Source organism: Lontra canadensis, unplaced genomic scaffold (assembly GCF_010015895.1).
Source record: "Lontra canadensis isolate GAN:19392208 unplaced genomic scaffold, GSC_riverotter_1.0 scaffold19, whole genome shotgun sequence".
NCBI lineage: Eukaryota > Metazoa > Chordata > Mammalia > Carnivora > Mustelidae > Lontra > Lontra canadensis.
Genome location: NW_022631013.1, coordinates 24,291,225 through 24,315,420, shown reverse-complemented (window position 1 = coordinate 24,315,420; position 24,196 = coordinate 24,291,225). Strand labels below are relative to the sequence as shown.

The following is a 24,196-nucleotide window of genomic DNA, read 5'->3' as shown; positions in this document are numbered from 1 at the left end:
GGTAGGCAGACAAAGAGAGGAAGAAGCAGGCTCCCTGCCGAGCAGAGATCCGGATGCGGGGCTTGATCCCAGGACCCTGGGATCATGACCTGAGTTGAAGGCAGAAGCTTTAACCTGCTGAGCCACCCAGGCGCCCCAAGAAGTTCCAAGTTTTGAAATGGTCTCAAACCCATGAGTTCCTACAAGGGAAATCAGGCCTTAGCCCGATTAGCTGTATCACAGGCCCCATGTTGCTGCAGCAGAAAAGGGCTCAGAGTAACAGACTAACAGATCCTCACGGGGCTGGGCAAATGCTGAGGCTTCCCCTCTCCCTTACAGTGGGGAGGTTGAGTGAACACTGAACACTGTCCTCCTCGAGTGCCCTGTGTGGACTGCAGGTACAAAGTGCTTCCGCACTATTGGTTTCCCTTGGCACGTTCACAGGAGTCCCTCTGACAGCCCTCCTGTCATTTTTCTTTCTTGCAGATATAATATAATCTGTCCAAATGCCATCAAGAGAGCCCTATGGGGCCCCAGGGGCACAGAGGGTTCTGAGGCAAAAACAGCTACATTCCCATCTCTGGCTCATGAATGCCCCCGCTGCCCCAGAGGCTGGTCAGCTAGGAATGGAATGGCCTTGGTGGATAAGCCCCCTTGGCCAGAGCTCTGAGAAACGTGGCAGAAGGCTGCTGCGTGGGCCAGTGTCCCAAGGAGGCCCTACAGAGGATAAAGAAAGTCAGGCATCCCACCTTTATTTATGAGGTTTTGAGACAAAAACTCGAGGAACTACAAATAAAGTCACACATACTTTCTCTGATGAACTCTATCCCTGCAGACTTATCAGCCCGAATTCTGTTTCTCACCAGCTAGCCTATGAAGAAGTCAAATGAGAATGATGTCTCCTGCTGAGTTTTCAAATCTAGAAGGAAAACAGAATTTTCCTTATACCAAGAGGCTGCCAAGGAGAAAGAACCTCCAGACACAGAATGATTCACACCTAGGGATCAAAGCCCAGTTCGGACGGCATTGCTTAAGCCAAATTGGAGAAGCTCTTAGGAGCAACACCAAAGTGGCTCACGTCGGGTCCAAGGAAGAAGAACGCCCTTTAAAGTGTATCCAGAGACTTGTGCTTTTTAGCTAAAGCCCTCTGTTGGAGGGATGATCTGATTGGCCATTTGAAATGGAAACTCTTGGATCCTGAAGTAGTACACTGTGTTCCAAAATAATGATTTAAAAACCCATCTGCCTCGTGCTGGTGATCTGGCTTATGCAGGGGCGGCACTGGCCATCTTCCCCTTTGGCTGTTGTCCCACCTCTGGAGCTTTCCTACCATTGTCTGGTATTTCTGGATCCTGAGGCCAAGGGCGAGTTACCTGCTGAAAGCGCAGGGAAACCTCATGGTAACGCTCAGCTGTGACAGGGCAGGGCGGATTCACTGTTGACACAGGCACCTCAGGGTGGGAGTTCTCCAAATAAATAACTTTTTGGGTGAATGAGGGAAGGACCACACAACTCCTGGGCACATCTGAGACTTCTACCTTCCCACAAAACCCAAGCTATCCCCATAATAACAGTAGCAGACATCTGTGTAATACACAAAGTTCTTTTCGTAGCAATTAGACACTGTTTTGTTTCTATGGTTTCAAGAAGAAAATTGAAAGGAGGGAAAAAAGAGAAGTCAGAATCTGATTATCTTTCTTGCCACCCACAACTGGATTTCTGCTAAGCCCCTCCTGATTGTTTTAGGCCAGTGGGAGGCAGCAGGATGCAGTGCCAAGGAGCCAGGATCAGGACTTCGATTAGCCTCGTTGAAACATGGAGTAAGCTCCCCACTTTTCTTCTTCTCCATTCCCTTGTCTATAGGATGATTATAATGACGGGTATAGAAGAGCTAATTTCACTATGAAGACTAATACGTTAACATTTAAAATATCTCAAGGCACCCGGGTGGCTCAGTGGGTTAAAGTCTCTGCCTTCGGCTCAGGTCGTGATCTCAGGGTCCTGGGATTGAGCCCCGCATCGGGCTCTCTGCTCAGCAGGAAGCCTGCTTCTCCCTCTCTCTCTCTCTTTGCCTACTTGTGATCTCTGTCTGTCAAATAAATAAATAAAATCTTTAAAAAAAAAAAAACCATTTAAAATATCTCAGAACACTTCCTGTCAAGGAGTAAGTAAGCATTATTAAAAAAAAAAACTGAACTTAAAGACTATTGCTTAAAGTAAGCATTACTAAAAAAACTTGAACTTAAAGACTATTCTGTTAAACACTGTGTGGATTACTTTACAAGGCAAACCAAAACATACTATTTAATAGAAGATATTCAAATCTAATTTCTTTCTTAATCATGTAGTTTATGGCCCAGAGGATCTAAGAACACCCACAGATTTTTTATGTTAAACCAATTTTCCAGAGAATGTAAGTTCTAGCATTTGAATGTTAAAAGGAAAATTAGTAAATTTGTTATCAGCTTCAAAGATGGTGAAAGTTAAGATTTTGTGCCTGTATGTATGTGTGTGTACACGTTTTAAAAACAAAACAAAACAAAACACCAGAAAAACTACTTCAAGGGCTCTCCGCGGAAGGGGCTTGTGTGTGCATGTGGCGCCATCTAGTGGCAGGTGATAGTCATCATAGACCACAAACTAAGGTAGTAAGTTTGGGAATTCAGATAAAGCTTCCAGGAGGAAATTGCTGTCATTCTGGAGATTTGGTACTGTGTGGTTATTTGGGAATCAAAATATCAATATATCAATATCTCAATATCTATCTCAATATATCCCAGCACAGTGTCCACAGTGTCCTGAAGGCCAGTCATTGGGTTAGACACCGACCCCGAGGCTCATGGCTCTTCCCACTGCTGCAAAGTAGGAGTGAGGCCCCGGAGGGCGGCTCCCTCTCTGAGGCGGTCTTAGCACACTTCTCCACTCTGTGCGTCCTGGTCCTTCCCTTCGGGGGTGCAACACTTCCCTGAAGGAGCAGCTTTCCCCCCGGTACATCTGGTAACTCAGTGACCAAGGCCAGGAATGACACCTAGCCATGAGGTTCATGAAGTTCACTTCATGAAGTTCTCTGAAGTACAGAGTCTGAGCATGTGTCATCTCAGGAACCCCAATACCCAACAGAAGGACCTGCACAAAGTAGACCCTGGCTATCTGTGGAATTGAGGCAAGGCCTGTACTTTGTGCATACTTTCTCCCTCAAGTTCTCCCCTCATGGGGGCCAGTGTAAGGGTATAACTGTACTCCCTTCTGGACAGAGGGTTCCGCCAGAACTAACTGGTCATAAGCATCTTGAATTTCCAAGTCCAGCCAGGGCCCAGCGCATGGTGAGAATCTGGGGAGAGACAACCAGGCTCTGTGATGAGGTCATGCGGGCTTCTACGTGAGTGCTTGTTGAGGAGAGGCCGAGTAAGTTCATAGACGCGCTCCACAGGCAGATGAATTAAACTCAGAGTCAACGTATATAAAAGAATTCAGTGGTGACATATCTCAGCGAACAAAGGACTACAAGCAGGACTAGACCTGGGGTATCCAGCTACTTTCCTGCACTGAAATGGTAATTCACTCTACAGTCTTTCTGGGAGCCAGTGCCAAGTAAAATGAGGTATGGCTGAACTGACTTCATAAGGAAGGATGCTGCTGTTCTGACGACATCCCTCCCATCATGGCTCAGCCTTTGGCTGGAGGGAAACAGGATCCACAGAGGACAAACTCTGTGTTAGAAAAGAAAGACAAAAGGATACCAACAGGAGCTGGGAACCCATTATGCAGTCAGCACTGATTAGATGCTTTACATATATTACCTAAGTTAAATGAGATCTGCCAAATGAGATCCCTGTTATTGATTTCTGCTTTGCAGATGGGTTAAGTAGCTTGCCCAAGGGCCCGAGCAATTAATAAGCCGAGATTCACACCAAGTTCAGTTGATGTCAAAGAACATACTCTTTTCACTGCTTCCATAACAAACCCCAGCTTAGCCTTTGGAACCCCAGGGTCTGGGGGAGAAGAAGAATCCCTGATGAGAACCCCTGGTAGAATTCTATCCAGGCCCACGATATTGCCAAGATTAAAAAAGAAAAAAAATGCACAATCGGGCTGGGCAAAAAGTGGTTCCAAGATTGGAAGTTTTCCTTCATGGTGTAGCAATGCCTCTGCCTGGGAAGTCTCTAGAGCCCTGGCCAGCCCCTGCAATACCTCCTCTGGCCCAGGTGTGAGTGAGGATCACGGGACTGGTGAGTGACCTGTTTCATCTGTGCTGTGTCCTAGTCCATCTTGTGTCGGTGGAATGTCTTCTAGCCTGCTCAGTTCAACCTATGCTGGCCACGTGCCCAGCTGGTTCCCAGTCTACCCTTGACTCGCCTACCCCTCTCCTCCTCTAGTTGCAACACTGGGTTTATTACAACTCTCCTGCTCTGAAACTTTTCAATCATGCTCCATGGCTTCTAGAATAAATTCTAAATCCCTCCGCTGAGCGTTCAAAGCCCTCAGTGATCTGGTTCCAGCCTGCTATTCGAGTCTTTTCTGCAGAGCTGCCGCTATGGTTAGGTCTGAGACTATCCTTTCTTCAAAGCGATGGCAGATCCCATGCAGAAGGACCACCCGTGCCTGGCCATGCCTGGACCGTTGCCTCTGACAAAAAGAGTGACTCTGGGAGAGAAGCAACTGTTTACTGTCCTCCCTGTTTCCACACACCCTTCTCTTCCCAGGGAGGGACAACATACCAGAGATAGTGACAACGTCCCAATGGAGCCAGGCCCCCTTCAGCTGTTTACAACAGGTGGCTGAGCTGTGAAGAGCCAAATGAGCTTGGTAAAAATGGAGCATCCATGACAGCCAGCTGGCCTCGCCAGTTAAGCTCTGTTCCAGCAGGCCTGTGGCCATGGTATCTAATGACTACATCATCTAGTAGCTCAAGCCCAGCTCTAGAGCTGGGACCCAACATGTGGCTGTAAGGGGCCAAGGCCTCATTGAGGTCAAGGAAGGGTCCCCACTTTCCAGTCTGCTAGTATCTAATGATATCCGTGAGCCTCTGCTGCATCTCAATGGCGGCCATTCAGTGCCCATCCCAACACAGCCTTCATAGCTTGTTTCCCACGAGCCTGGAATTTCCTTCTACTGAATCAAGGCATATTAAATTTGACCTACTATCTTTTATTTTTGAGAAGTGGAACCATGACTGCTTCACAACATTCAGGTATTAAAGGTTCTGGGTTAGGACGATAGTGTACTGTCTAGAGTCAAAGTTAACCCTCTCTGGGTGATAAATATTTCTTGGAAGGGGACCTTCTAACATCAAATTCAAGACCAATAGAAACCTAAGTCCAGAAGCTTCTGGAAATTTCTGAATATTCAAAGTTAAGAGACGTTGAAGAGTTGTCTCCCATTTTAACTGAGTGGATTATAAATAATTGTGTCTACCTTCATTTGTGTATCTCGAACTTAGTTCAGCCTCCATCATAAATATTCAATAACAGATTATTAAGTGAATCCATCAGTCTTAGAAATCCCACTGGAGTGAAAGCCCAAATCCTAAGCCCCTCAATGATCATTCCTTTCTCCGAACTATGTTGAGAACAAGTATGATATATCCTAGCACTTGCCATATGTACACACCAGCCATCAGGCACCTAGACTGTTAGATTCATAAAGGCAGGGGAGAGGACTCAGTCCTCTTTTCTATAATCCCTACACCTTACCACTGCTAGGTATGATGCTCAATGAACATATTTTTAATAATCTTGTTCCAGATGAATGTTATGTCAACCACCATAGAGCAATCATGTGTGAGCATGGATGTTTGTTCACAGCAGTACTTGTCCATACTTCTATGTAAAGGAAAGCCTTGTCAAGAAAATAGTCTCTTTCCTTTTCATGATTACATGTCAATCAAAGGAATAGACACAAAGGCCCAAGCTGCAGTTGGAAATGCCTGTGCAAAGAGAATTACTAGGGTTTATTCTCAGAGTGACTGTGAGTGTGTTGTTTTGCTGCCTTCAGTCTTGTCTTCCTCCTTTCCATTAAATATAAGTGAAAGCCCTTTGTCCCAGGCAGTGTGCTAGGATCTGTGAATACAAAAGTAAACATTACATGCTCTTCACCTCCAGGAAACTGAAGCTAGAGGAGAATAGAGCAAAAAACAGTCTCACGTGTGTTACGATACAGCAAGTTCTGGGCTAAAAATGCCCACAGGAGACACTGAACCAGTGTTCAAGGCTCAGGGTAAGTAGAGTCTTAACTGAGGCTTGAAGGGTCAGTAGGAGTTAGCCAAGTAAAGAGGAGCTGAGGAGTGTTCCTGGCAGAAGGGACAGCATGTATAAAGAACTTGACCCAGAGAGAGCTTGGTCCCTCCAAGGAGCTGCAGAGAGTACTGGGGTGGCCAGCAATGGGAGGAAGAGGAGGCAATTATGGGAGATAAGGCTGGAGAAGTAGGCAGAAGCCATATCATAAATGGTTCTCTGAGCCATAATAAGGAGTTTGGACTTTATCTTAAAGTCCAAGGGGAACGGGTGAAGGTCTTTAAACTGGAGAGCGGTGCCATCAGATAGAAATTCTGCAAGAGACTTCTGGTGGCTGGGTGGAATTTGGGGTAGGACACAATGCCAGCGGCAGAGAGATGGCGTGAGACAGGGTTGCTGCAATCCACCTGAAAGATAATGGTGGCCTGGACTCGCGTCACGGCAGAGTGTACAGGAAACAATGGAAGGATTCCAAAAATACTTGTGATATGAAATTACTGAATAGGTATGGGGTCAAGATGAGGAGGGAAATCAAGGATGCTGTCCTGGTTTTAGACTTGGGTAACTGGGTGCACCGTGGTGCTTTTGCATGAAACAAAGAACCAAAGAGGGGGAACCAGTTTGAGAAAGGAAACAATTCAATATCTGACATGCCGAGTTTTAGGTGTTTGGGAGAGATCCAAATGGGTACAGACAGGAGGTGGGTGGCTGTATGGATAGCTCAGGGGGAAGAAAGTGGGAGGAAAGAACACATTTCGAAAGCCCTGGGAACAGATGATACCACTAAGAAATGGCTGTTCCCAAGTCAGCTACACATTCCTAGGCTCGTTCACCCAGATTGTCTTGTTTTTACCAAGATTCCTAAAATTTAATCTCTTGATGGGCTTTTAAAAGGTCCAATAATTCAACAAGCAATGTTGAGTCCATCCTAATAAAGGAAACATTTACTGGCCTCTATGAATGTGAACATAAACGAGTCCAGGCAAAAAGATATTTCTAACATATACAGAAGCAGAACCATGAATTTAGCACGTTGCAAAAATATATCTTCAAATAGCTCAGAAAGAGAGGACTTTTGAAATGTGTGTCCTCATCTCTAAAATGGTATGGAAAGAAAACTTGAAAAACAGGAGTCTGTATGCAACTCTGTGTGCATAGGTGAAATGGTACTTTTACTTGAAATAGTGGGAGCTTGACCTTGATATATCGCTATGACCTGGGGAAGGTATGAAGGATATAATTATTGCAAAGGAAGTAGGGTACCACTGCTTATGTGACCTCTTTGTTTAAATTTTTTTTTTTAAAAGGTATATCCAGTCCCGTCCATGGTGCTACAAAAGTTGGGTATTGTAGCACCATGGACGGGACTGGAAGAGATTATGCTGAGTGAAATAAGTCAAGCAGAGAGAGTCAATTATCATATGGTTTCACTTATTTGTGGAGCATAACAAATAGCATGGAGGACAAGGGGAGTTAGAGAGGAGAAGGGAGTTGAGGAAATTGGAAGGGGAGGTGAACCATGAGAGACTATGGACTCTGAAAAACAATCTGAGGGTTTTGAAGGGGCAGGGAGTGGGAGGTTGGGGGAACCAGGTGGTGGGTATTGGAGAGGGCACGGATTGCATGGAGCACTGGGTGTGGTGCAAAAACAATGAATACTGTTATGCTGAAAATAAATTTAAAAATTAAAAAAAAAAAAAAGGTGTATCCATATGAATTCTCTTTAGAGATCTGAGATAATCACAGACAGGTTTCATAGGACTTGTAAGTAAATGATATTTTACCCTACCAAATCACAATTTTTTTGGTTTGTTAATGCGATTACCTGTAATTTATTTGAATGCAAATTCCCATAATCCTGTGACTAAAGGACACTTCATCTGAACAGTAAGTGGGCTTCTCTACACCCCTTGTCTTACTGAACGAGCCGGTGGCGAACACAGTGGAATTCTGGTGAGAGACGAGCAGAGTGAGGCACGAAGGTCACCTTTAAGATGACAATGCTGAATCCTTCCCACACCCCCTCCAAAAGAAGAACCCACAACTATGTATCTATATTTCTTTTTTGAACACAATGAGTGCGATTTGGAACATAATTGAGAATCAAATTAAACCCCCCTCTAATAAATGGAGAGTGAAAACACTTGGTCTGAGAATCATTCCATTTGCTCAAAGCAAATACAGATTTGGGGTCACAATAGACAAGGTCATCTACCATCACTGCCGGATGCCATTTTGAGCATATTTACATGTATTAACTCATTACATGTATTAGCTTGTCAATTCTCCAAGTATGTGCTATGAAATTTCCATCTAATAGGTGAGGACACTGAAATACAAAACACGAAGTAATCAGTCTGAGGCCATCAGAGGTGGGGAAGTACAGGGTTCGAAACCAGTGGGGATGTTTGCTCTTGTCCCCACACCATTCTGTCCCCTGTGAAGGATGCCAGGCTGGCCTCTGTGCTCTGTGCTAAGAGGTTGAGTGGTGAATATTTAAACCTTGTGGAAAATCCCCATCACCTGTTATTAGCATGGGATTCACATCTAAGGAGTGACAAAATGACCTTGGAGCTAATTACTAAGTGAAGCAAAAGTTGGCTGGGGAAAATTCCAGCGGGGGCCTCTGAAAGCCAGTAAAATTATACCATCTGAAGAAAAGCCTGAGGACATCTGAATAATGTTCTCTATCAGGACTGCATCTGACTCCACTCGACATAGGACACACTTAGAACCTAAGTGCCGTCATCCTTGAGATAGGAGGCTCTCCCTTCTGATCCTCCATCTGCAGGGACTGTGCCTTGAGGAAGCTGGACTTCCTCCCCGACTGGCTCCATTAATATTATCGTGACCGTGGCAGCACTTGCCAAAGGAAAAGCTACTTAACTTTCCCTTCTTGAAAAATAGGAGAAATGTGCATCACTTAGAAAAAGCATAAGTGTCGTCCTACCTGAAGGCAGAGGGCTGAACAAGTCAACTGACAAGGGACTCCCCCCTCCCCCCTGGCTTCACATGATTTATTTAAACCATGGAGAGTCTTCCAGAATGAAGAGCCAAGTTTTACTTCTGCCTTCCTGGACCAAACTGTCTCTCTGGGCCTCCTTTTATAGCCTGACGAAAATTCTTAGCATGTTCCCAAGGAAAGCAACTTTTATTGCTGTTCCTATTTACAGAATCAGCTGGGACCTTAACTGATTTTCTCAAGATCACAAACCAAGACATCTGGGTGGCTAAGATTAAAATGTCAGTGTCTTGGATTCCCATCCTTTGCCCGAACAGAACAGACCACAGCACCTGCAGAAGACCCTGTGCGGAAGGCCCGAGCTGTGTTTGTAAACCGGCTGCACCCGAAAAAGCCGTATCATTCTGGGGTATTAATTTGGAATTTGTGATTCCTTGTTAGGGACTAAAATGTGCTTTTGCATTGGCTGCAGGAAAAGAGCGGCAGCTCTGAAAGAGCACGGGGGACCCGCGTGGAGCTCGAGTTTACTGGCTGGCGGGGTCATTCGGGGAGTCCTGTGGTCTGCCTGGCCTCGGGTTCCTCACCTTGAAGGTGAGAAGTGTGAGGAGGGGCTATTCTAAGGACCTTCCCAGTTCTTTCCTAAATCTAAAGATAAATCATGGCCAAAGAGGACAATGACAATATTTAAACATTCAGGCAAAACATGTGGTTTAGAGGCACATCATCTCTCCGCCATCTGAGTTGGGGCAGGACTTGTCAGACTCTCTGTGGTCAGGGACTAGGGCTCCCCGCCACCAACCCCAACCTCTCACACACCAATACTCGCACCTGACTCACAATGCGTGCCACTCACCACGGGAGTGAGACAACACCCAGACCAGCCTGTTTGGTGAGACAGGTCCACTGATCAACCCTTTACCCCACCCCCGTCCTCGGTTGCCATGGCAATATCAAATTGCCATTAAAGCTTCCAAACTGGCAATTTTTGTCCTTATCTTGTCATAGACTGGTAATGAACAGTTGTCTGACAAGAAGCAGCCGTGGACCATACTTTGAACAACACTGGGTTTAGTCATTTTTCTTGAACAAAGCAAGCCTCCTAGGGACCTGAGGTGAGCATCACTCAGACAACCTAGATGATTTTTTTTCTTTTTAAAGATTTATTTCTTTATTTGAGAGAGAGAGAGAGAGAGAGAACATGTGCATGAGTGGGAGAGGCAGAGGGAGAGGGAGAGAATCTCAAGCAGACTCCACACCAAGCTCGGAGCCTGGCGTGGGGCTGGATCTCACAACCATGAGGTCCTGACCTGAGCTGAAACCAAGAGTCGGACACTGAAGGACCGCAGCACCCTGGTGCTCCGATTTTTTTTTTTTTTTTAATAAGCAACTGGAAAACACAAAGTCCCCTTTATTTATTTATTTATTTTTATCCTCCTGCTGAGAGAACTCCTGCTGCTGACCCTATTCAACCAAGTCTGCCCCACACCTGATCTGGATTCTTCTCCAATCCGTCTATCATACTGTCCTACTTCTTTATCATCACCCCCTGTAGCTGACAGCGCCTAGTCAGGCGGAGCAGCCCTGGCTTTCCTGCTGAGGGCCTCAGGGGAACAGACAGGAGCTGATCACAGGGCAGGAGGGAACCCGAGAGGCGAGGGGCAGGAGCCCTGGGGACAGAAGCTGCTTCTCAAGCTTGTAAGGCAGCAGCCATCCCATTGTCATGGCTGTGCTCCCATCCCCCTTCCTTCCACGGCTCTGGATCTGTCAGCGGTGAGGGCTGGCACTTCCAAGTCGCCACTGGACTTGCAGGTCTGGTGGCAGCTGACCTCTGAGACAGCGCGCTAAGCTTAGCGGGCGGTGGGGGGGCATCCCTCTCAGCTATTTCTGAGAGTGGAGCGGGGGTCTGGTAAAATCCAACAGCTGGGATTATTTACATATGGTACATTGTCACAGCAGTTTCATTTTTAATAAATAGTAATAATAATTGATAAATAATGAAGGGGATTAGCTAGAGTCTCTTGGGTACCAATCCTAGATCCTTCTAAGCACTCTGCCTGCGTTAATTTAACCACCATCACCACCCAGGAAAGTTCACCTCGTTATTATTATCTCATTTTTGTAGGAGAGGAAACTGAAGCAGAGAGGAGGTAGAGGAACTTGCCTAAGAGCTCACAGGAGGCAAGGGGAGTCCCTGGCCTTGACCCCAGGAAGTATAATGCTGATGCTCAGGCCCCACACCACAGCTCTGCACCGTCTCGACATGGGAGTGTTGGTTAGGGTCCTCGTGACAGTCTTATGGATGGTCTAAGCCCAATGTAGATCAGTTAAATTGAAAAATATTTATAAAACAACCTACTAGGCATCGTGCACAATTTTAGGTCCTTGGGATACACACAGGGGGGTGTTGTGTGTTGAATGGTGGCCTCCAGAAGCCTAAGTCCACTCCCTAACCCCTGGAACCTGCGAATGTGACCTTATCTGGAAAAAAAAAGGGTCGCTGTGGATGCAATTAATTTAAGGGTTTTCAGATGAGCTCATCTGATATTAACTGGATGGACCTTATAATGACAAGTGTCCTTACAAGAGGCAGAAGAGGAGAAAACACAGGGAGAAGACAAGGCCATACAAGACAGAGGCAGGGACAGGAGGGACATAGCCATAAGCCACGGCTCACCTGGAGCCTCTGGAAACTGGACGAGACAAGAAAGGCTCCTCCCCTAGAGATTCTGGAGGGAGCACAGCCCTGCAGACACCTTGATTTTGGACTTCTGGCCTTTAGAATGGTTAGCAGGTAAGTTTCTGTTGTCTGAAGCCACCAAGTTTGTGGTAATTTATAACAGCCCCAGAAAACCAATATAGGAGGTAACCAATAAAGTCCTTGTTCTCATAGAATTTACATCCTGGCTAAGAACCAACAGAATGGAATGGAAAGGGATGGGATGGGATGGAAAAAGAGAAAATCACTTGTCTAATACCTGAAAAGCATTTCTCCTCGAACATCTCCTTCACTAAGAAGTCTTACCTACACTCCCTAACCTGAGTGTGAAGTACCCTCCCCTTATACGCTCCTCTAGAAGCTTCCGAACTTCCATGATCAGACCTTTCCCACCACTGTGCAACTGATGGTTCCCATGTATAATTCTGTGTTCCCCAGCTGCCTGTAAAAAGCTTCATGTCCATCTTGTCTGGACTTACCTGAGATCATGTGAGAAGAGGGGAGACTGGGAATACCCTGATGACCAATAAGAAGGGGCTGGGTGGAGACCGACAAGAGGACGGGGCCCCTGTGCATATTTATCCAGCTTGTTTCTGCCCAAGGACATCGGCTGAGGGGCCAAAGCGGGCTGGAATCCACCTGGTGTCTTTCCAAGTGGTGGCCCACCGCCATCAAGAAATGGTCTAATGAAATCTTGCCATTTGCAACAACGTGGATGGAACTGGAGGGTGTTATGGTGAGTGAAATCAGTCAGTCAGAGAAAGACAAATAACATATGATTTCACTTACATGTGGAATTTAAGAAACAAAACAGATGAACACAGGAGAAGGAGAGGAAAAATAAAATAAGATGAAAAGAGAGGGAGACAAACCTTAAGGAACGCTGAATTCTAGGGAACAACTGAGGGTTGTTGGCGGGGAGGAGACAGGGGCAAGGAATAACTGGGTGATGGGCACTTGCTATAACAAGCACTGGGTGTTGTATGCAAATGATGAATCGCTAAATTTTATCCCTGAAACTAATAATACACTATATGTTAACTAAATAGAATTTAAATGAATATTTTAAAAACCACTTCTATATGAAAGAGTTTAGTTGAATGATGCTCTCTGGAAAAAAAAAAAAGAAGAAGTAGTCTAATTTCTCTCTCTTTGAGTCTGAGCTGGCTTTAGCGGCTCAGGTGAAACCAGTGAGATACAGAAGAGGCGATGCTATATGACTTCCAAAGGGCCAAGATAGATGACGTCTTGCAGTTTCCAGCCGGGTCCCTTGCAATGCTTGCTCTCCAGACACTCCCCCTTGGGCTCCCTGTCAGAACCCAGCTGCTGTGTGCTGAGAAGGCCATGCCTGTGAGGGGGCCTCGGACATTAGTCCCAGTCTTTGGGTTACTCTAGCTCAGGGCCTAGGCACGCAAGTGAAGAAGTCCCCAGGTGATTTCAGCATGCAGCTCCTGGAGTCACCCCCAGCCACTGGCGACTTCTCAGCTGAGGCCCCACATCCTGAGGCCCCACAGGAGCAGAGACAAGTCATCCCCAATGTTCTCTGCTCAAATTCTTGACTTCAAATCCGAGAGTACAATACAAACAACAAAGAGCAGAAGCAGACCCATTGATATAGAGAACAAACTGATGGATGCCATCAGTGGGGGAAGGGGAAAAATAGGCGAAGGGGCGTAGGAGACACAGGCTTCCAGTTATGGAAAGACTATGTCATGAAAATAAAAGGCACAGCACAGGGAATATAGTCAACAGAGCTGTCACAGTGCTGTATGGTGACAGATGGCAGCTACAATTGAGGTGAGCATAGCATAAGGCATTGAGAAGTTGAATCACCATGTTGTCCTCCTGAAACTAATGTAACACGTGTGTCAATGATACTTAAGTAAAAATAAGAATCCATGAGCACAATAAACCTGAATTATTCATTTTGCAAATATAACTGCACATGTGCTCCAAATGGGCTAAAAACAGTTTCTCAGAAAAGGGACAGGAAGGAAGATGTAGGCAAAGCCCTTCTCATAGATGTGCCCCAACCTAACTCCTCTATTACTGTTCCTCCTTTCCCTCTCCCCTGGCCTGAAGTCCCCACATCTGCTGCGTACATTGTGGGGAAGAGAGCCAAAATAGCCCTGATGTCAGAAGACGCTTTCTGGGTAAGAGAAAAAAAGGGGGGCATTTCCTCTCAGGTTCTGGCATGAGTTTGCTAGGGAACTGGAACCCTAGAATGGGAGTGGGTCCATGCACTGACCCATTCACTGCAGTAGTGAACTCAAGGGTAGAGGTGAGGGAAGGAAAAACTGGCAAGGCCAGTAGACACAGGACTTGCCGTGACAAGTTTCAAGCAGCCTCCAAACCCACTGAACTCTTCTCTTGGGGCCTCAGTCATGAAAAGAGGGGGCTACAAAACAGGGGTGTGCCTAGGAAACTGACTTGGCTCCAGGCCCCGGCTGTGGAGTGTCAAACCAGCCTGCCTATACACGTCTGCTTCCCGCCCAGGTTAGAGCCCGCCTGCCTCCCCATAACTGCCAGGCCACAGCCCCCAGACTCCACGGTCGTGACGCCATGTTGTAAGATCACAGACTGCCCTCGCTGAAGAGGATCCAAGCGACCATCCGCTGCCTTCACAACGCACGATAGGCGAAAACCGTGGAGGAAAATGTCAACAGGACGCTTGATGTCTTTGTTTCATCAAGAATACAGAGAGGTTACAAGGGACCATATTACCAGCTCCAGGGGCAGAAAAATATGATTTTCAGAGGGGAAACTTTTCGTAGAGGGGACATGTGAGGCACGGCATTCATAAGCCAAAAAGCCTGGGGCCAGCTGCCAAGAACGTTGACTTTGCACAATGTCTTCAATTATGGCAATTGTTCTAAGGGCTGGAAAATGCAAGTATTCCCCCCAATTGTGGCTCTTACGGGGTCTCAGTGTATGGACAAAATTCTCCCATTATTTTAATAATTATGGATACTTTAACCCAATTTACCTGACCAATAATAAAGGCAATTATAATGGAGCCACAAAAGCCGAAGAAGGCAAGATATCTGGGATCTCACAACAGACCCCTGGAAGTAGGCGTTTCCACTACTGCCACTGAGCTACACACAGGCAATGCTGACTTGCTGATTGCACAAGGAGAGTGTTTCCTTCCTGACTTGTCCCAGCTTCCAGAACTGGCCACAAACCATAAACATTCACATTTCAGAGTCTGTGAAGAGGGACCTTTCGATGTGGTCCCAGAGAGCAGGGAGCAGAGAACCAGTAAAAATGGCAGGGAACATGACTTTCATCCCAGAGGAGGATCCTTTGTAATAATAGTAAGAGCTGTTCCAATGTGGACTTGGGTGTTACTTTGTGAGGAAGTGAGACTCCTGTCACTTTCAGCCTCGGAGAGAGACTATGAATGGACTCCCACTCGCTGGGTTCACTGCAAATTCAAGCGTCAGTCAGGAGTTGATCCAGATTACATCTCTAAGAGTCTATGGTTTTACGAGCTGTCATAAAATCACTGCCTTTGCAACATCAGTGCAGCACTGGATGCAAAAGAAAAAGAAAAAGGCCATCATTTCTTTTTAACGCAGAACTGACTTCCGTGGTTTCATGCTTGAGAGAAGCCTTCCGCTACAAGCACCTGAAACACTTCCATCATGCTGCACTGAAAATCGTGAATGTTCTCTTCATAAATCTTTCCCCCGGGTTTATTGGGAAATAGTTGACAAATGTTAGTGTATGAGCTTCAGACACACCGCCTGATGGCTTGATGTATAGATACATATAGATACATGTGAAGTGATCACCCCAATAGGTTCAGCTAAGATCCATCTTCTCAGACAATAAAAAGGAAAGAAAGAAGAAAAAAGGAAAGATATTTCTCCTTGTGATGGGAACTCTTGGGATCTACTCTCTTCACAGCTTCCCTGTATATCCTGTGGCAGAATTAGCTGTGAGCATCACGTCATACACGACATCCCGGTACTTACTTCGCTGCGAGTTTGCACCTTGGGACCACCTTCCTCCAATTTCCCCTTCCTCCCTGCCCTCCGCCTCTGGTAACCACAAGCCTAATCTCTTTTCCAATGTGTTTGGGGTTTCTCTGTTTTGTCTGTTTTTTTGTGGGTTTGTTTGAAGATTCCACATGTAAGTGAGATCATACAGTATTTGTCTTTCTCTGACTTATTTCACTTAGCATAATGTCTTCAGGGTCTATCTCTGTTGTCACAAAGGGTACGATTTCTTTATTTTTTATGGCTGAATAATATTCCATATCATTGGAATAATATATTGGAATATATTATTATATATAAAATATGTAATTTATAATATAATAATATTACTATATATATATAAATAATATTTTGGAATAATATTATTCTACTGTGGAATAATATTCCATATATGTTTATCACATCTGCTTTATCCACTCATCCACTGATGGACTCTTAGGTTGTTTCCAGGTCTTGGCTATTATAAACAGAGCTGCTATGAACCTGGGGGCACAGATAGCTTTCTTTCTTTCTTTCTTTCTTTTTTTTTAAGAGAGAGAGTGTGTGCATGCGTATATGCAGGTGGGGAGGGTGAGGAAGGGCAGAGGAAGAGAAAGAAAGAGGAGAGGAAGGGAGAGAATCTTAAGCAGCCTCCACGCCCAGCATGGAGCCCAATGTGGGACTCGATCTCACAGCCCTGAGATCATGATCTGACCCAACATCAAAAGTCAGACGCTTAACAGACTCAGCCACTCAGGCACCCTGGTTATCTTTCTGGGTTTTCATATCCTTGGCATATATTCCCAGAAATGGAATCATTGGATCATTTGGATAGTTCTATTTTTAATTTTCTGAGTGAACTTCATACTGTCTTCTACCAATTTACAACCCCACCAACGGTGCACAGGGGTTCCCTTTGCTCCATATCCACACCTGCATCTGTTCTCTCTGGCCTTTGTGCCACATACATCTTTTTAGGGTTCTGGGTTCTGAAGCTCCTTGATGGGGTGATTTTATCTTCATATCAAAACCTGTAATTCCAGGCTTTAGCATAATGGTTCTCAGTTGGGGGCTACTTGGGCCCCACGGGACACGTAGCAATGCTTGAGGACATTCCTGACCTTCAGATGGGGGCTAGAGGACGCTATTGGCATCTCCCGGGTAGGAGCCAGGGATTCTGCTAACCATTCTGCAACACACAGGACAGCCCGCAACAACAAATAATTCTCCAGCCCAGACGTCAACAGTGCTGCTACTGAGAAACCCTGTTCCAGAAGCATGGAGGAGAAAACAACAACAAAAGCACTACTCTTACTCGCTGACAACCCACTATACTTGGTACTTCACAAAAGCACACGGTCTGTACGACAACTCTTCAAATGGGCTTTGCTATGGCCAGGGTCCAGGGCTCAAGGCCTAGAGAGTTACTTTGTGCCTAAGACCAAACAGCTTGCAAATGCAGAACTAGGGCTCGAACCCAGTCAGTTAGACTCGAAGGGCCCAGTTCCGCATTAGTATGCCGGGAGCCCCTGAAGTCATTGTACACTGTTTGCAGCAGACACTTAGGCTTTCTTCAGCCAAGAAAGTGCCCTTAGGAGTAAAGGGCATCAGAAGAGACAAAGGAACCAAGCCTAAAACGGAGCCTGTACTTCCAGACCGAACCTGAAGGCACAGGCTCCCGAACCACGTGACCATTCTCAATGGCCCCAAGCCCAATCTCTCTGGGGTCGGGGCACATTTGCTACCCTGCTTCCTGTGGAGACACTGAGGGCTGCATCACAAGGAGAATGTCAGTGTGATTTCAGTGTGACCAAGATGTCACATGTCTCAAAAATTTTGACCTTAAAATAACTTGTGTCCAGATTTTTGAGAACGTGTTTTGGGGTTAGACAGGGCCCAGCTGAAATATTACTTTTTCACTCTTTTTGTTGTTGTTGTTTTAGACTAAGGTCTATGTCCAGCATGGCACTTGAAGTCAAGACCCTGAGATCAAGAGTCACGTGCTCTACCTACCAACCAAGCCAACCCCTCACTTTTCCACTTATTAATGGGGTCATTTGGGTTAACAAGTTACTTTATCTTCTAAGCCTCAGTTCCCCCAACTGTATTATGGGCATCATCATCATCACCACAGCTTCATGGGAGTAGGATGAGGACACACATAAGAAAATTAATGAATTAAGTGGAAGCCAAAAAGCTAGGGACCCAGAAGTGATTAAGAGAACAATGAGTATGAGATGGTACAGCGATGGCACTGCATCACTCTCTGGTTTATAGCAGAACATAGAGAATGAGAGGAGAACAGGGCTGGATTGCCAGATGTGGCTGTGCGGGTGGGGCTGCGGACTGGGAGAGCACAGATGTGGACCGCCTGTGTGAGCGTTCTGTACTCCGTACCCTTCTGCAGAAGAACAGTGCACCATAGAGTCAAAAATAGCAAGAAGGACAGAATGAATCCCAAGCAAGTATCCTTTGTGATTCCAATGAACATTTCTGTGGTTGCCTTTTCTAGAACAGTTATTTGTGGATGACTGTCATCCTGTTCGTTGCCAAAATCCCAACATGTAAGACACACATGCTTCTGCCTAATGTCTCCAGTCTTCTGCTTTGAGTCTCTTAAGAATGTGGAAAACTAAGTGAATTCTGGCATCCGAATTTGTTCAGAGACCAACAGAAGCACTCCGAGAATCTTAAATCAGAAGCAGAAATGAGCCAGTCCACTTGGATTTTGAACTTTCTTTCTAAAAAGCTACAATGTCCCTCTCGAGGTGAGCAGCTGGGACTTCAACATTTTATTCAATCAATATTTGATGGGACATATTTTAGAACTAACAGCTGATCAGATGAATCAGTCATTGTGGTGATGAGTCAGTGATTGACACATGGGGCTTTTATGTCCTAAGAACTTCACCTCTCTCCCCAATTCTAGCCTGTCGCCACAAGCACTTCCTTCTACAATAGTAGCATTTCTCCACACAGGTGTATTTGCTCAGAAAAGGGATCTCTATTCAATTTCCCAAATTCGAGACTCTTAGAAAACCAGAGCTGGAAGACCCTCAGAGATTCTTCACTGAAAAGATGAGGACACCGAGATCAGAGAGAGCAAGAGCCTTGCCCAGAGTCACACAGCAAGTTAACAACAGAGCTAGAATTAACACCCTGGTTTTACAACAGCTTGTCCCCATTTCATTTACTACTTGCTACAGTTTCTCCTCTTCACGGGGGTAATTCCAAGGTGCGGGGGCGGGGGGGACACAGTTCTCCCAAATTTCTCACTAGTCAGAGAAAGTTAAGAACAATGTATTTCAAAGCTTCATGAATTTCAGTGTCATCCTCGTGCAGAGGCCACGTTAATCTTCTCTGGATCATTCCATTTCTGCGTATGTGCTGCCAAAGCGAGCACTAGAACACTGTATTTCAAACATATGAATAAAAGCTGATGAAATTAGAAAGAGACTCTTAAGTGGGAAAATCACAGGGCAAGCAGCAAGACTTGTGGACTAAAGAGATGTGAGGTTGACAAGGCCAGCGCGGATCTAATTGCCAGGATTCTCCAAGAGTACAAATGCGAGGTCCACATGTGGTCCCTTCACACTCAGTGACAATATGGAGGGCAGCTGACCATGGGCTCAAGCCAGAAACAATCCTTTGGGCTTTCTTAATCTGGCACTCCAGTAGGAAATAAAGCACACAGAAGATAAGACATTTGAAATTAAAAAAATAAAAAAGAGATCATTGTACAGATTTTGTTTTCAACAATGCTGACCATTTTTGCTTTCTAGAGAGCCAAGAATAAAACCAATAGCTGGGCTATCCTGACATTGTCCAGGGAAAAGTTGTGCAAAAAACAAAACAAACAAACAACAACAAAAAAATCCATCTGTTTATCCACTGTAGGGACCAGTCCTCTCTTTCCTCTCCCACTGCAGTTCTGTTGTGCTCTTAGCAAATTACATTTTATTTGCATTCTACTCTTTTTCCCTTTACAGCAATCTTTCTTGAACCTGACTATGCTCTGCAGAGATGATCAGGAACACTCTTTAAAAAAAAAAAAAAAAAATCGCTTCTCGGCCTTTTGGCTAAGATCAAGTGAAAAAAAAAAAAAATTCCAGGGCTCCTTACCTGGGTCACTGAATCCAAATTTTCTGGAATATGTCCTGGGAATCTATATTTTTTTAAAAGGCTTCCCAGGTGATTCTAAAGCCCAGGATTTAATAGCCTAGTTCCTTCCTCCCTCCCTCTGTCCCTCTTCAAAATCTAATCTGCGCTGCCTTCAAAATCTAAGCATTACATCTAACAGTCTTGGAAGAGAGATAATATTCTTTGTTCCAAACAACCACCAGTTTACAAATAACACTTTTATAAAAACCATGCCGGGGAAACCTGGAATTTGTTGCATAGCTGCTGACACTATAAAGAACTGTAGACTCAGAAATGGAAATGTGGCCACATTCTTTCTTCCTGAAGATATCTAAGGAAAGAGACATGTTTAAGTGCAAATTCTCATGCTTTATATGAAGTCTTTATTACATTCAGACTTCAAGAATTAATATTAATTTATTTTCTATTAATTAAATATTCAGACATAAGGAATTAAGACATGGCCTAAAACGATCCACACTGAGGTTCTGAGTTAGGGTGCTATTACCTTTTCTTTTTCCAAACTTAAATGACACTGATTTTCCTTAATCTTTCCTTGAACACATTCTCCCTGCTCTCTGATTACTATTCTCTATTGCTCCTTCAAGTTCTTCAAGTTACTCTTGGTTCACCAGCAGGGACTAAAATACCTTCGGGACACAGCGGTACTCATCTACTTTATGGTTTGAAAATAGTTTCCCTATTTATTTTATATTTTTTTGTTTTTTAGAGAGAGAGAGTGAATCAGGGGAGGTGGGACAGAGGGAGAGGGAGAGGGAATCTTAAACAGTTTCCACACACAGCATGGAGCCCAACACGCCGCTCCATCTCACAAGCTTGAGATCATGACCCAAGCTGAAATCCAGAGTCGGACACTTAACCAGCTAAGCTACCCAGACGCCCCACGCATACCTCTTTAGGAGAATTTATTTTACACTCAGGAGAGACTTAGATTAATGGGCTCAAATCTAAAGATCTAAAGATTGATATTCTGCTTCAAACAAAGAAAATTCCCTTTAGAATTCCTTTATTTAGTGGTTCTGCATTTGATCTGTTGTCAATGTCCGGGATTCCGGTTCTATAAAGATTAGATTCTGAATCTGATCTCAAAGCCACTTCTGTTTTCTCGTGTTCTCTTCTCTCTGTCCCTCTGAATTCTCAAGCTGTAAAATTTTAGCTCATCTTCCTCCTCATGAATTCACTTTTCTATATTTTTATATTTTCCCTATATTTTTATATTTCCCCTAATGCTTGCAGGTCTCTCTTGAACAATCACGCTTCTGGAAAAGTGAATGATGAGCCTCCATTCTCACCCCTCCCTGTATCTGTGCCCTGTGCCACACAATTCTAAAGTTCCTTCCACTAAAAGCGGACTGTCTCCCTGCCTTGATTTTGGGGGTGGCCATGACTTGCTGGGGCTAATGCCATACGGACAGTTCTGTTTCCTCTCAGTCCTCTGGCTCCTCTGCCATTGCCGTAAAAGGAAACAGTCATGGTCAGCTCATTAGGGCCGGGGGAAGAAAGCAGACTCGTCCAACCTATGCCCTGGTGTCACTTAGCTGAGCTCAGCCCAAACGAGCAGGGCCAGAACAGCGGAACCACAAAGACTACAGGACGCCCGTGCTTCCAATGAGCCTTTAGGGCTGTTCCAGTGGCTCTAGGGCTGTGAGAGAGAACTAAACCATGCCTGACTAAGGAAAGCGCCTGAGGGGGCTCAGCATCCTCTAAGGCAAAAAGCAGGACAGCTCCTTTCTTCCCGTGGCACAGGAACCTGAAGAGGCTAATGTGCAACAGAGAAGTTTTGAGTAAGATGAGAAGAAGCAGAAGCCGACTTCCAGGAAGCAGCTCCTTCCTCCAAGGCCCCCGAGGAAGAAATGACGCCCAGCGGCAGCTCTGCTCCTACAGAAAAGCAGCTCGAGGGAACACAGCTCAACCCCCAGCAAGTGGCCACTGCCAGACAGAGCCATCACTATGCCAGAAGGACATGCGCCCTGAATCCAGGCCTAATAAGCACCCACATCCCCAGCCCTTTAGGCTGCTGTGATTTCTCTCCTTCTGGCTCGGCTCTCTGGGTCTTCAGTGAGCTCCGAGAGATTGCCCACATACATCCGCGAGCTCTTTATTCTGTTGACTCAAAAGATAAGAAGGGATGCTCCATATTTTTCCGAATATGGGGATGCCTGCGTGAACGTTAAACCAGCCCTGAACTCTTATGCCTCGTTCTGGGGGTCAATTTAGCCCAAACTGAGTCTCGATTTAAGATTCTCCCTCCGTGTCATGGCTCATCTCACAGGTAAGGGTTACCTCCTGTGAGGCCGGAATAATGGTCTACGTGTATGCAGGCCAAAGCCAAACAGAGTTTGGTGGGAAGACCATGTTTTCTAATGCCATTAAAACACACACACACACACACACACACACACAGAGAGAGAGAAAAAAGGTCACAGGCCTAATTTTATCCTGTCTTCCAAATCCTTTCTGCCCTCCATCTATGACACCTAATGGATGAAATGAATGATCACGTTCAGCCTCGGTGAGAGAAGATACCCAGTGTTTGAAAAATGATTTTAAACAAAATTTTCTGCCCATCAGTGTGTACCCTGCCTCCCTTCGTATCCACGGTAGCGAACAGACTGTGCTCAGGCCACGGGGCTCCTAGGATGAAGTTAGCCTGGAGAATAATCTTCCAGGCTTCCTCTGCCAGGCGGGGGTCCCCTGAAACATGGCCTGCCAGGTCCCAATTCTTCATTCAACAAAGAGGTGGGGAGTTTCTGCTCAGCACCAGACCCATCTGTCATGAGTATGTAAAGCCAGTGAGAGAGAGAAACGAAGACAACGGAACTTCTAACGAGAGTAGAGAGAAAGCGGTGCTGCTGTATTATATCCATGGTCACCAGCAGCTGAGAGCACCATGGACTTGAACTTCTGAGACTTCCTGTAAAACCACTTCTCTGAGCGGCCTCCGTCTATGTTTTCAATTATCCTTGGCTCCCTTATCTTGCCTAAGACACAGCCAGCTGAGCCGCTTTGGAGGAGAACTCCTGAGGCTCAGGACGCTGAGTTACTTGCTCATGCCCCTCCCCTTCCTACCTTCTGGGCTCCAACAGGAGAGCTTTCCTACTTCCTAGAGGCACTTGTCTTCACAAGCTTGATGCCGTCTTCCCAGGACTAAGGTTTTCTTCTTCTAATGACATGTAGAGATCTCTCTATCTAAAATGGCTGGTAATAGTTTAGCCTTTACCCTTTGTATGCTAAAGAAAAAAGTGGGTGTACATAGACACATACGTGCATAATGCCCCCCCACATGTATGTGCACACAGGACATACATAGTCACATACATGTGCATGCACACGTGTATCTATATTCACACACATGCATGTGTGTATACATATGTATCCATATTCACATGCACGTGTATACAAGCAAGTGGGCATTCACATATGTATGAAAATATGCACATGTATACACACACGTGTAAATGCACACATGCGCATACACATCCACACGTGTGTGCATGTGTGCATTTATATACGCGCACATATCCACATGCATACATATTTGCACACGTGTGCATGCACACGTGTATACATATTCATTTGCATGTACACAGACATATTTCCATACATGTGTCCGATACATGCATGTGCATGCATACACATTCACATAATGTATGTGCATATGTATACACATTCATATACATGTTTGTGATCACATACTCACACATGTATGTACACATATATACATGTTCACATACACATATGTGTATATATGCACATATGTACATCGCATACAAACTTTTTCTTAGCAAATTTCCTCTATAAGCAAAATTTAGCTAAGCTGCTCTTGAGAACAGTTCAAGGGACATTAGGGCCCGAGCAAATAGGGACCCAGGCCTTTAGGGCTTATGGCCGGTCTGATTTCCCTCTGTAACAGTACTGGAGTCCCCAGGGACTCTCACAGTCCTCATACATGCTTGGGTTTAAAGGCTGGTAGTGACATAGCTCTTGCCCTGTCTTCTAAACAAGCTTGCACCCTCAGGAGAAAGAGAGGAAGCTCCTGAGGCTGAGATTTGAGGCGGGGTTTGGTGGGATGCGATGGATAGGGAGGTTTGGTTCTAAGGCATCTCTGATCGCCACTTTCCACCCCCCTCTCTTATCTCTGGCTAGGTGTCCTGGACCTGGT

General features: G+C 45.4%; 1 protein-coding gene and 1 non-coding gene across 10 annotated transcripts in view; both read right to left on the bottom strand.

Moving 5' to 3' along the window:
- PALM2AKAP2 (PALM2 and AKAP2 fusion) overlaps positions 1 to 24,196 on the bottom strand; it is a 450,166-nt gene that overhangs the window by 225,354 nt on the left and 200,616 nt on the right. The gene's annotated exons all lie outside the window — the stretch shown is intronic.
- On the bottom strand, positions 19,171 to 19,276 carry LOC116869597. The gene has a single exon (XR_004383068.1). It is a non-coding gene; the product is annotated as a U6 spliceosomal RNA (small nuclear RNA).